The sequence below is a fragment of the Protopterus annectens genome, chromosome 6.part0 (genome assembly GCF_019279795.1).
Source record: "Protopterus annectens isolate FY-2018-M chromosome 6.part0, PAN1.0, whole genome shotgun sequence".
In the NCBI taxonomy this organism is placed as follows: domain Eukaryota; kingdom Metazoa; phylum Chordata; order Ceratodontiformes; family Protopteridae; genus Protopterus; species Protopterus annectens.
This window is the reverse complement of record NC_056737.1, coordinates 964,011,957-964,026,936: the sequence shown is the minus strand read 5'-3', so window position 1 is coordinate 964,026,936 and position 14,980 is coordinate 964,011,957.

The following is a 14,980-nucleotide window of genomic DNA, read 5'->3' as shown; positions in this document are numbered from 1 at the left end:
ATGGACCAAATTCGTTGATGACATCCACTGATTCCTCTTCTATCTGAGATTAAGCTGACATTCATAATCCTTAGAGTCTTTTTATGAAGTTTCAGGTAGTATTAAGCCTTTACTTTGTGATTCTTTAAGCAAATTCCATCCTTTTTGACAAAACTCTACAATATTTTATCTGTCCATAGACTTGCCTAGTTTTGGCTCACCACAGCATGTACCAGGAATGTTTTATGTCAGATATTATAAGATATGTTACTCACTTTAGCTAGCAAAAACTTTCTGTACAAAAGAAAGGATGGATTTTATGAATCATGCAGATTAATCATACAGTTAAATTTTAAAGCATCAGTTCATAATATATATATGTGTGTGTGTGTGTGTGTGTGTGTGTGTGTGTGTGTGTGTGTGTGTGTGTGTGTGTGTGTGTGTGTGTGTGTGTGTGTGTGTGTGTGTGTGTGTGTGTGTGTGTGTGTGTGTGTGTGTGTGTGTGTGTGTGTGTGTGTGTGTGTGTGTGTGTGTGTGTGTGTGTATATGATGACAATATCCCTGGCTGTGTGCTCTGTTCAATCACAGCCTCACCTTACGCTTTGTCCCTGCTGAATGGTGCATTGCTACAGTTATCCCTCTCCACAAAGGAGGAGTGACTACAGACCCTGGGAACTATCACCCCATTAGCCTGATGAGTCTGATATGCAAAGCTATGGAACGCATCATCATGGACCTAATAAACAAGGATATAGGGAATCTCCAAACTCTGGATCCCACAAAGTTTGTTTTTTTGAAGGGAAGATCATGCCTGCTCAACTTGGTCAACTTCTTTGAGTCAGTCGCCACAGCTGTGGATGAAGGCAAGGTGGTTCATACAGCCTACCTTGATCCGGCCAAGGCTTTTGATACCATTCCCCACTCAGGAATTATAGAAAAACTCACTAAGCTTGGCATCAATCCCTATATCACTAGGTGGGTTGAAAACTGGCTCACAGATAGAGCCCACAGTGTGAAAGTAGCTGACTCCAAGTAAGACTGCCAATTAGTCATGACTGGAGTCCCACAGGGTTCGGTCCTGGGTCCTCTCCTGTTTGGTATCTACTGCTCTGAAGTCCAGGCCAACACGAAGGGACTCTGGCTGACAAAGTACACAGATGATTGCAAGTTGGGAGCTATTATTAACTCCCCAGTGATGTTGACATCCTACAGAATGGCCCCACTGTGACCAGCGACTGGTGTCCAAACCATGGCCTTAAGCTCAATGCCAAAAAATGTTTCGTCATTCCTTTTGGGAAAAACTGGTCCCCATGAATTACCACATTGATGGTAGTCCACTGAACACAGAAGACATTATAAGAGATCTGGGAACACAGGCTGACAGCAACCTCTCTTTTGATCACCACATTGCCACTGTGGTCAGAAAGTCCTTCTGTGTGGCACATCTCATTACTAAGAGTTTTGCATCCAGAAAGAAAGAGGTCATTGTCTTCTTCTACTCCTCCCTCATTGGGCCAATAATCGAGTACGATGCCCCATTTGGCATGTACCTCACTAGTCACTAGACACCTGTAACAACTGGAGAGGCCGCAAAAGTACCTCACAAAGAGGATCCTAGGCCTTAAACACTTGTCCTATATGGACAGACTCAAAAAACTCCAACTATTCTATGTTTCATATCTCCTACTTAGAGGGGATCTCTGCTTGACTTACAAAGCCATGTCTGACCCAGCTCTATTAGAAATGCTACATCTAAAGAAATCTCATTCCCTCCGTACCACATGCTCCAGAGACCTCAACCTCATTACCACAATTAACAGAACATGCTGGAGGGACAGGTGCATAAGCCAGAGACTGCCCATGCTATGGAACAGACTTCAAATACATGTCAAACAGAGCACCTCGCTGACCCTCTTCAAGAGAAATATTGATGAGTGGATAGGAAACAGAAAATTCACCCCGGGGATAACACCAGTGGCTCTGCTCGACAGAGGCACTGGGAACTAAGGTCGGATGGCACTATGCCAGGGTAATCCTATGGCTAGGCTTGTAAAGGCCCTGGGGCCATTAGCCTAGTACACACCTATGAACCTATATATATATATATATATATATATATATATATATACATATACATATACATATATTGATTAGAATGGGGGTTCCTTCTTCAGCTATGGTGTTGTGTTCCACATGAGTCCTACCATGGCTGGTGTCACCAGGTCTCATTTCCAAAGCTAATGAATGAGGTAGCCAAATGAGTTGAGAGGTGGAGGAGCACCAGAAATGCAGCATAGCCATATGCAGATTTGCAAGGTTTCTTAGTGGTAGGGGCTCAACCTTCCTTTTGCTGCAGCCTTCTGGGAAAGGATAATGCTGTGAAATGAGAGATAAACTTAGGGTTTGTTCCCACCACCATCCTAAAGTGATAATACCTCCCATACCTGGCCATAAGCCAAGGCCAGCAGTCTTTTTTATGACTCAATCTCTAATGGGACACCAAGAATGATCTGCCCACGCCAGTGCAATCTCTGTCCCTATACCATAAGGAAAGAAGAGCAGGTAAAGGGCTCTCTATTGAAAAGTTGTCAATCAAAATGCCAGTTGCTGGCATGCCAAAAAAAAAAAAAAAAACCTCAAGAAGAATCTCAAAAATCACTCTTCTCCTTTAACCTTTTTTTTTGCAGGGGTTCCCCCTGCACCCCTGATTATTGTGTTTTTTCAGCCATTCAATCTACATGTTTTGAGACTTGCTCTAGCAGGTTCCAATGTTTTGAATGGTTACTCAGTTAAAGCCTTCTTATACTTCTTTGCCCCCTTCACCAGTTCCAGCAGCTGCCTGTGCTACTAATCAAACTCTGGTTATGTGGGTGGGTGTTAGACAGGGCTTTATCCCTCTATGTCAATAATTTCTGATGCTCTGCATTCTGTAAACTTTACAAACTGAAGAGTAACTGATTCTTTTTTTGTCTGAGATTCGGTCATATATCACATATTCTGCTGCATGTTACAATCTTTGAAGAATAAAGGTTGAGAGATGTCCCTGTCCTCCATGATCTAGTCTCCACATTCCACAATTTAGATACAGCTGTTTTTAAATTTAACTAACACCTATGAACTGTATAACTCTAAGTAGTACATTATTTATTTTTGACACTGTTTAGATTTTTAAGGAGAAGACATTTGCACTTCATATCAAAGATATTATACAACCAAATGAGAGATGATGACAGCCTAGCAATGATCAGTTTTATGACAATGGTCAGCACATAAGAGAAAATGTATATTTGTGAGTGGGCAAATGTAAATTTGATTATATACTGATTAAAGTGAATTAGGGGAAGGGCGTTCCATGCAATGATTAATATAACTTTTTGACTTGATGTTTGCACTGAATTACTGTTATCAGGGAGTTACTTGTTAAGGCATAATCTAAAATAATTTTCAGTTAACTTTACAGGCTACAGAGATCTCTAGAAGGTAATGTTATTTGAAAAAAAATCAAGACCAAAACTACTGTTAGTTACCAGCATTTTAACCTAGTATTGTGTTTATTTAATATTCATCTTGTAAGTTTTACATTTTTAGGACTTTTGGGCCACATATTTAATATATCACATATAAGACTGTGTTTGGTCAACTGTGGTACTCTCCTTGTGAAATTCTGTCTTAAAATGCAATATGAATGTGACTCTGAAGGCACCCTAACAGATGGAGTTGCAAAATATTATCATAGTTCAGCATGAAGGGCATCAGTAGTTTGATCTAAATTCAGCTATTTAGATCACAACTGTTGACAACTATCTATGTCAGATGTGTGATTCATTTGATGAAGGTTTGCCTATAACTGCCAGCTTTTAGCATTTTCAACCAAGACTTTTAATGCATTGTTGATGAGGGTCTGCATCTATAATATGATGTAGTTATTCTGAAGTTTGTTCCAGAAAGATTGTTTTTGTACACTGGCTAGTGATAACTCAAGTTAGAAATGCACAAAAAACAGTACCACAAATCATGAGGTCAGCCCCCTTACTCCATATATTTGCAATGCAGAAATTTTGCTCTCACAACGTCTGATTTATTTCTTTAACTTGATATTAAGAAATATTTATTGACACTTTGAACGGTTCCTATCACATGCAGAAACAGTTTGCAAAATTTAGTTCACACTACAAACACAAAACAGTAGCTCATATCACTGAAAGGAATTTATGCAATGCCTACCCAACAAGCTTGCTCATCTTACAGAGCTAATTGACATGAAAAAGTAAATATAAACCTAATCAGTCATCATGACTCAATAAAACCTTAAAAAATTATTATATCCAATTAAAATTATTTTGCAAACTTAGATGATTACTGTTTCCTATTCTCATGTCAAAAGACAGGCACTTCCAACTCAGCTTGTAGCTTAGAATCAACTGATTGGTCATTCCGTTTCCTCATGTTTGTAGTGCATAGTATGCCCTTTCTGAAGCAGTGAGCCACGCCATACCTCATGTTTTGCAAATAGTATATAACAGTCATTCTTATCTCAGAGTCATGTTAGCTGGGAAACAGCTGGGGTCAACTTCTTTAGAAAGTACCTAACATTTGTTATCAGAACAAAATGTTACATATGGCATGCATACTTTATGATAACTAGGAAAATACTGACTCATACTCATATACAACAATGCAGAAATCAGATTTTTTTTCTGTACAGACGTAACACTGTCGCATAAGATGCTGGTATTTTTGGATACCTACCTATAGCCAGTAAAATCAGAGATGACACTACTGTAATGGGTCAAGGCCTATAAATAATTGTATGTCTTTGTATTACTGAAAAGGTAGCACAGTTAGGCAGGTTTTTAACTGATTGCTTTTTTCATATTGTGTGCCCTAAATGTTTAAATCTACTGTATAGAACAACAATCTGCATGCCTGTTACACAGGGCAAAGCAGTGTACAACTGCTACTTAATTAAACAAAGAATGGTAAAGGGTGTGTTAACATAGAAAAAATGATACAAAGGAAATAACATTTATTCATTAATCTGCTCATGTATATTCTTTGCATTCACAGGAATTTCCATGCCGGAACTATGGTTCACTTCCAAGGGAAACCTTAGCTGCTATTTCTACATCTCCAAAACTAAATCAATGCACATCTTTAAAATTATTTTAAACATTTACCCACAAGGCTACACAATTTTTTGGCAAAAAATAAACCAAAGCTATATAAGCAAAAATGTATTATACTGCTCCTTAAACAAAGGGGTACGTGCAAGGGTAATACTGTCATTCATTTATGATACAGAGTTTCCAGATGATGAGACTAGATGCAGAAAAAGGGACAGCATGACCATCGGATCCATTCATCTAACATGGGAAAAATAGTTTCTGGACTTCATGGAATGATCTTTTGACCATGGTACAGAGGAGTAGTTAGGCACAAAGATAAGAGAGAGTACATTGATAGGAGATAGTAACAAAGAGAGAAATTGTGGTTTTATATTAAGGGGAGAGGGATGAAATAAGATAATCCATGGGGTCTATATCAGAACATCGAAGTTTTAAAACTCTGAATGTTCTAATATCGACCCCTATGCAGCGATTGTTCCTAGGGAAAGAATTTGTTTGGCCAGTTCTGTGGCTTTGCTATTTTCAGCACTGTGGTGAAAAGTTATGGGTCGGGTTCAGGTAAGTGTGCGATTGTGTGTATGTTAGGGTTAGGGCGCAGGTTAGGTAAGTTAGGGTTAGGGCACGGGTTAGGTGAGTTAGGGTTAGGGGCGGGTTAAGTGAGTTAGGGTTAGGGCGTGGGTTAGGTGAGTGTGCGATAGTGATGGACCTTAGGGTTAGGGTTTGGGTTAAGGTAAGTGGATAGATAGTAGTGTACGTACAGTTTAGTGTAGGGTTAGATGTAGGATTTTAAGTGTATGTGTGTGGATTGATTTTTTTTTGGTGTGCTTGTGTTGTGTGTATGTGTTTCGGAATAGCAAATTTTTTCTTGGGAAAAAAATCGCTGTTCTGAATGTTCGATATTTTGTGGTTTAGATATTTTAGGTTCGATGAAATAGCGTTCACTATTTTCATCTTTCAATAGCGTGATATAAACGCAATGCATGGACCATGGGAATGCGGGAAATAAGTGAAGAGACTTGAATGACCTGATAGTGATGAAGAGAGTTGAAATGGAACACTAAGAGCAGAGTGAGACATCAATAGCAGCAGCAAACTGAAAGCTTGGTTGCATTTTTACGGGGGCAGATGCCAGAGGCAAACTGGTAATGCTTGCACTCTACAGGATCTTAGTCAGACCATCCATTGAGTAATGCATGCAGTACTTGAGGCCATACAAGGAAAAAAACAACATCAGGCTGCTGTAAGGAATCTAGAAAAGAGATTTCAGAAAGATTCATGAATGGTGGGGAACAAATATAACAGCAGTTAAGAGGAGCCGGAACTGTTCTCACTTGAAACCAGAACAGACAGAGGTGACAAGTTATTGGTGCACAAGAACATGTTATAAACATTGAAGAAATCACTCTCAACAGCAAGGACAGAGGTGAAAGGTGGAGGAATAAGAAGCAAAATGTAGAGACTTACTACTCCATGGATCTCTGAAAGTACTTTTCCATAGAGGGGGTTGTGTATCCATGAAGTGGATGACATAAATGGGAGTGGAGAGGGATTCCATACAGGCTTTCTGGAAGACATGGGGCAGGTGGAAAATGAATATGAGGGAAGTTACTGATGGTGGGGATATAAAATGCTTGTGCATTTTTTACATCTTCAATAGTAAACATAAATAAACTCTTACTATAATAATATCAATATCAAAGTTTACAAAGTTTGATGCAAAAAGTGTGTTGTTTTTGCAATTCATTTTTTTTTTTTAATAAGGATGGTTCCTTGAAAAGTGAAAACTCCTAACAGGATGTCTTGAAAGAACTCGTCATGATTTTATATAGAATTTGCTTGGCCGCTTTCACTACTTTGCCGTTTTTGGCACTGTAGTGTGATCTCGGAGTTGGTATATTTAAGTAGTGGGGTGTGAGGGGCACAGCCCCCCACGTCGGGGGATGTGGGGAGCAAACACCCCCACATTATGTAATGTTTTACAGTTTTTTTTTTTTTTTGGGAACAGCGATTTTTTTGCTGTTCTGAGGTTTTGATGTTGTAAGCTTTCGCTTACATGTGGTCAGTTATGTGTCGTTCACTCTTCTGAGTGTGCGATATCATAATATAGACCCGAAATATGGACCGCCATACCTTTCAACTGTCTTTCAAATTCAAGATGTTCCTGATTTTGACTCCTTGCACATCCTAAAACTGTTGCTTCAGGGTGAAAAGTTAGTGGACTATACTTAAAAAAAAACAAAAAAAATACACATAAATCAATACGTACTGCAAAGTAAATAAGTTTAAGTAATAATGCAAATAACTAGAAATACAGACTACTTTTACTATAGAAAATCAATGTTGATTCTGATTCCATTCTTCAGTCAGCCTTTCTAGTTAGCCACTATAATATTTGAAAAAGCATTCCTGCTTGTCCATTCCTATTTATAGACTTTTCCTTGATTGTGAAGGTGAAAGGTTGAGAGCAATGTATGACAGCCAGTCAATGTATGACAGGTTGGGAGGGTGGCCTAATGGTTAAGGTGTTTGCCTTACAAACACAAGGTGCAGGATTTGAGTCTCACAAGGGATAATTGGCTAGGCTTAAAATGGCTCACAAGGGCAGTTAGCTTAGTACTAATCTATGAACTCTATGAACTATAACACACAATGTATTGGTAATTCTATTAACTCTTTACCTTGTACTGTTCTAAAAATGCTTGTTGGTGTAAACCTTGTTGTTGTCTCACTATCTCAGGTGATGTGTAATAATATAGCAACATTATCCCTGATTCTGATATTCACCGAGTATGCCTGGCATATCTAAAATATCTTGTGCAAGGCAATTGATCAGCATATATTAAGAAAACGTGTAAGTTTGTGACCCGACTCTTGGCTCATCATAACTTGTTCTTTCACTCTTACGTCTTATTCTCCTGAGCTAACATCCACAGGCTGACTTTGTCTTGCTGGAAATTTGTTCAAGATGAGACTGACAACTACATGAAACTATTATAGGGGTAGTAGGGTGCTATGCTGGACATTTGGACACTGGAAGGATTTGTGGAGATGGGAGTGCATAGCTACAGTGGCTTGTACTACTGCCCAATTTCTCTGGTGTTTAAGTGCCACGTCATATATGTTTTTTTTTTACTTTCCTTTGTCATTTGTCACTTCCCTGCTTTCTTTGTCACCACCTTCTCCTCCCTAATGACCTACTCCTCTCTCCTACTTATTCCATAGTGCACCTCCTCCCATTCTTGCAGTTCAGTTCGCAGATTTGTCATTTGGCAACTGAGCCATGTCAGCCATAGATACTTGGCCATTCAATGAATGGCCAGTTGTCCTTCACCAACTTCTAGGGAAACCAGATATTGACATTCATTTGCACTTAACAGTCTTATACTTCTGTACATCCCAATAACATTCCTCAGAATATCAATGGGAACCCTTCCGGGGAACTGCACTATTAATTTCTCTTTCCCAGAGACTACCTGTTTTATGATGGCTTGCATTTTTATATACTTCATATAGATGTCAATCCATACAAAATTTAGAGTTTTTTCAAATATATGACCAGATAGATGTAATACATATAGATCACATTCTGTATCAGTTTCACTTATGCATAGGGTCACATATTACCCTACACGTAGTATTTATAATTGCGAAAATGTTTCCATATTGCAAACATAATGCTGTTGGTATTTTATACATAATATGATTAAAATCCCATCATCTTAGACACATAGTTTAAAGTTTTGTTTGTATAGATATCAGTCAATCATTTATTCATGCATTTTCAAATTACCTGTTTTATCTAGTGCAAGATAAAAGAGAAGATGGTGCCTTTCCCTGCACTAAGTGGGTGGAAGGCATAGAATCACACCCTAAATAATGTGGAAATCCATTGCAGATGTACACACAAATCAGTCTCAAATGAAATGCATACCTTTAGGCAATTTAGAGGATTGCCAATTGACTGTCAGCTTGTCATTGAGATGTAGGATGAAACCACAGCATAAAGTAACCCCCCCACACACAGACACAAGGGGAAATGTACATACTCTGTACAGAATGCACCCAAATGAGAAATTGGCTTAATAACCAAACAATGAAACAGCCATGCTAACAGATCTCCCACTTGCAGAGTATAATTCATGAAATATGTGTCTTTGCTTCTTTATGCAAGGTATTGTGTGTGTTAGTTGTGGTAAATATATTTAATAGATTCATAGGTAACTGCTAAGCAGTTAGTATGCAGAACATTACAAGACCAGTTAGTGTGCAGACCATTACAAGTCTAGTCAAAAAACACTGTTTAAAAGTTCCCTTTTATTTCAAGAAAGGTAAGACAGTACAGAATGGGGGAGAACTTGAAGTTGCCCATCTAATTATCTAGCTTTACTTTCAAAGTTGAAAGTGCTCTACTCTGCTTGGCACATAATGTAAGTTTGTTCCAGAGGTAAAGGATACTTTGTGATATGAATACATCACATCATCCTGTCTTATTTGCTCATTCCCCTTTTCTTGTTTTTTCATTTGTTTGTTTGTTTGCACTTTGTGTTTTCTCATCCTTAGGTTCATAGGTTCATAGGTAAGTACTAGGCTATCTGCCCGAGGGCATCTATAAGCCTAGCCAGAATGTGTTGGCTTTCGCCGCCCCCCTTAGATTAGTTCCCTGTGCCTCATGCCTATAATACCATCCATGCTTATAACATCATTTTTGTTAACTTCCACTTAACACACATAGCTCCCTATGGTCTGACATTTTTGGGGACTGCCTTACTTAACAAAGTGACAATTAATAATTTGAAAAGTAAAAAAATGTCAGTGCATGTCACAAGGCAGGACTAAGACTGTTAATCTAGTGTGTCCTGCGGGGGAGATATTATAGCAATAACCCACGCCTGGGTGTGGGTAATGCTAAATTTACCCACGGTTGGCGTGGTTTGGTCCCGGGAAGCCCGGACCAAACACACCCAACCGTGGGTAAATTTAGCATTACCCACACCCAGAAGTGGGTTATTGCTATTATACCATGACATTATTTAAGAAAAGAAACTGTTACTTTTCTTAAATAATGGCATAGTATAATGCCTGTTTACTGCCCTTCTGCAGATGTCTGGCATCCGCAGTTCTGATGTACCTGGCGCCTGTGCAGTACATCAGAGTTGTGGGCAAAGCAGCGGAGAAAGCAAGATCTCCGTTGCTTTTTATTCTCGCTATGTTAAATGAGTTTAACATGGCGAGACAGTTTAAAATAAGCAACGGACATCTCCGTTGCTTATTTTAAAACATCTCGCTATGTTAAACTCATTTAACATAGCGAGACATAAAAAGCAACGGAGATCTTGCTTTCTCCGTTGCTAAACACTGTCTGCTATGTTAAATGGGTTTAACATGCGAGACAGCTTTAAAATAAGCAACGGAGATCTCCGTTGCTTATTTTAAAGCTGTCTCGCTATGTTAAACCCATTTAACATAGCGAGACAGTGTTTTAAAAAAAAGAGTTATACTAATGGAAAAAAGTCCGGGCGACCGGACCTTTTTCCATTAGTATAACTCGATTTACAACGGGCACGCTGGCCAATCAGCGTGCACGTTTTGGGGGGGTCATGGTATAATATAGCAATAACCCATGCCTGGGTGTGGGTAATGCTGGATTTACCCACGGTTGGCATGGTTTGGTCACGAGGATGAAGCCCGAGTGGCCAAACAAAGCCAACTGTGGGTAAATCCAGCATTACCCACACCCAGAAGTGGGTTATTGCTATTATACAATGACATTATTTAAGAAAAAAAAGAATTACTTTTCTTAAATAATGGCATTGTATAATGCCTCCTTGCTGCCCTTCCGCAGCTGTCTGGTATTCTGCGGCAGTTTTGATATACTGTGCATGCGTATGCCTATGCAGTACATCAGAGCTGTGGGCAAAAGCAATGGAGAAAGCAAGATCTCCATTGCTTTTTACTGTTTCGCTATGTTAAATGGGTTTAACATAGCGAGGCAGCTTTAAAAAAAGCAACGGAGAATCTCAGTTGCTTATTTTAAAGCTGTCTCGCTATGTTAAACCCATTTAACATAGCGAGACAGTTTTGAAAAAAGCAACAGAGAAAGCCAGATCTCCGTTGCTTTTTACAAACTGTTTCGCTATGTTAAATGGGTTTAACATAGCGAGACAGCTTTAAAATAAGCAACGGAGATCTCCGTTGCTTATTTTAAAGCTGTCTCGCTATGTTAAACCCATTTAACATAGCGAGACAGGTTTAAAAAAAAAGCAGCGGAGAAAGCAAGATCTCCGTTGCTTTTTACACACTGTCTCACTATGTTAAAAGAGTTTAACATAGCAAGACAGCTTTAAAAAAAGCAACGGAGATCTCCATTGCTTTTTTAAACCCTGTCTCGCTATGTTAAACTCCTTTAACATAGCGAGACAGTGTTTTAAAAAAGACTTATACTAATGGAAAAAGTCTGGGCGACTGGACCTTTTTCCATTAGTATAAGTCGATTTACAATGTGCACGCTGACCAATCAGCGTGCACGTTTTGGAATATTAATGGGGGGTCATGGGATAATAATCATTGTTTCTCAGCTGGATTCATGGTATTGAAGGCCATGGTGCAGTATGTCATGAAGGACATATCTGTGCTTCAAAGTGACATTAGATGGATTAGTATACTAAAATGAATCATGTTATAAAAAGATCTCCCCCAAAAAATAATAATGTCACAACTGTCTGACATCTTACCCCTGATTATGATTATATACCTCAACATATATGTTCCATGATGCATGCATTAGCCTTCTTAGATATAACACATAGCCTTCTAGGGTTTATAGTAGATTTGTTGTATCTTTATTATTTGTTTATATCCCCTCAAATCATCTTTAAAAAGACAGTTTTATTATCAATACTATAATCTTGATTCATACCAACATTTTCATGTGAGCCACATTTTGAGAATTCTGCTCCAATACAGTGAAATCCTCTGTGGATTTTAATAATGCAATTTTTTATCTAAAGAACAATTACCCAAACAATAAAGTAGTTCTGAGCTTTCAACAACAAAAAAAATTGTTATTTCAGGAATGGACATAATGCAGTGTAGGTCCCAGGAAAAGGAAAAAGGTAACACAGTTTCATAGCTAAAGCCTTTCCCAATCATGAACATAGTGCTGCCACCTCACCTAGAAACGCTGAGTCCTTCATCTCGGTTATATTAAAAAATGAAATATGATTTTAATGCGTGGTGTTTGACTCTGTTTATTAACAGTATATAATCATATGCTTAGGCAGAATATTTAATGCAAGCATATCTCAAGGTTTTACTGCTGAAATATTTAAACATCAATTTTTATATGAATTCCAAAAATATTAATACCTTATACAAGTATTGCAAAAATCAGTTGCACCCTTCAGATTGTAAATTCCTTTAACATAAATTTGGCACGGGTGTATTAAAAGTTAGAAGGGTAATTCAAAAATGTTTGGGTAGATGTGGACATTTTGTAGAATATATTAAATATCTATGCCATTCATACAAGTATCTGCAAGTGTGCAGGACTAAGAAGAAAGACAGAATATTATTGTTCTGCAGTGAATGTTTTTACTGCTTGGAAATATAGAATTAAGGGATGCCCTTTTGTAGATATGCGTTTTTAATATTTTTGCTGCATTTGAATGCACCGATCAAGTGAGTAGTTTTCTTAAATGCATTGTGGTGCTAAATTCATAGACCTGAATGCAAGTTACATACATAATTAAAAGAAATGTACATTAATTAGTATGCTTTTAGACTACAATTTATATATTAAACCTGGCATGCTGTTAATGAATTGTATTAACGTAAGTGCTTTACTGGTACTTTTCTGCTTTTTAGCACTAGGTATATAAAGACTCAAAAATTATACACAAAGAAGTTGTGTAAGGACATTTTCTAGGCAAACAAAGCTGAGTGGAGTCAGTAATTTGTGAGAAGTGCAGAATCACAAGGTGATTTTATGTTTACTACTGTGTTAAGATCTGGTTGTGAAGATTTTTGAAGCAGTGCTTGTCTGCTTTGTTGCTGGTTAAGACTCTCCAAATGCCCTTCAGAGTACGGACCTTGATTTTTTTTCATGTAGGTAACAAGGAGTGTCCAGTGGTCTGTTGAAAAATAATGATGAATTCACATGATGCAATCAACTCATACCTATTTTGGTCACACACTGCCCATGTATTCCAAGCTAAGTGACCTGTGCTGCATTTTCAGTTATAATCAGTGACTTTCACTACAATTCTGATCACTAGTACTGTTCCTCTGACAATGATCTTACTTGTATTAGGTATATTATACATAGCAGGGATCGTTGTGAAAAGAAATAAATTAAATTGACTGAAAGGACTGAGAGAAAGACGTTCAGTGTGATAAAAACAATGGAGATTAGAAGTGTGTGAAGTAGGGTTAAAGGAACAAAATAATTTCAAACCAGAGGAAACAAAAAAAAGACAGCACGTGATATAAATATGCGAAGTACTAACGGAAGAGTCTGCTGGAATAACTTTTAAAAGAAAGAGAGAAGAAAAATGACATAAAGATTAACCAAAGGCTCAGACTTCAGTTTAAATATTAGAACGCACTTTTACAAAGGCAAGAGGTATCAGTAAATGAAAAAGATTATGAGAAGAAACAGTGATCTAAAAATGAGCAGACACATTTGAGGGAAAAGTAGTGGACTTAGAGAAAGGAAATGGATAGGAGGCTGACAAGACACTATCCACATATAAAGGGCAAATAGTTAGGCAATATTATCTCTCTTCTAACATCCCCAGGGATCCAAGAAGCTCAGTGCAAGGACGGCTTTAGCCTTGCACCGAGCATCCTCACTACAGATGGCACAACAGCGCCATATGAATATGTATGAGGGTGCACCGCCGCACCCACAACGTGCACAGGAAATATGTGCGAGAGCAGGGGGCGTGTACAAGTGCTATACGGAGGTGTAAATATGCCCCAACACTTACAAAACCTACTATGCCTACTAGTACAGCCCAACCCTAATAGTAAGTCAGTAAGTCAGTGTCCGTGGATACCGAAATGTATGCTAAGCATACAAGAGTGTCCATGAACAGTGAAATAAAATAGAAGTAGTAAACACACAAGCACGTAGTGGAATGTAAAGCCCTGTCCCTATAACTTTCACAGTTATATTCCCTGTCCCTGTGTCCCTATTATACATTCGAATTGCAGTAATAGCAAAGGTGTAAGCAAAGCGCAGCATGTCTGCACATCGCCACCCTCCGCCGAGCATAGCTTTCACATCACATTCATTAAAATAGAGAAAAATATGCGGAATCAACGTAAGTGCCAATAGTGTAGTGTTTAGAGCATCCACCCATCAAGCAGGCAGTCATAGTTTGAGCCCAGCAACAGCACATATCATTTTCCATGTGGAATGAATGTCGTTTTGTCGTAAAACCGACATAAGAGTATCGCATGAGATATTTAACTTAAATATAATTCAAGCAAAGTGGCACTGTCATAATGAATAAGGTACTAGTAAGCAGGTGTAAGAGCAAATAAGCAACAGTAAACACATATAAGTACCAGTAAACAAGTCTGAGTGCACTTGCGCGGGTCTAAGCAGTGCCCAGCATAGGAAATGTATATAAGTATATATAATATATTTATATATATATATATATATATATATATATATATATATATATATATACACACACACACACACACACACACACACACATATATATATATATATATATATATATATATATATATATATATATATATATATATATGAAGAAAGAAAGACGTAACAATAAAGCATACAAAAGGAATGAGAAGGGAATCAACAGCAACCCCAGTATTATATAGCGCTGTCAGCGTATGTC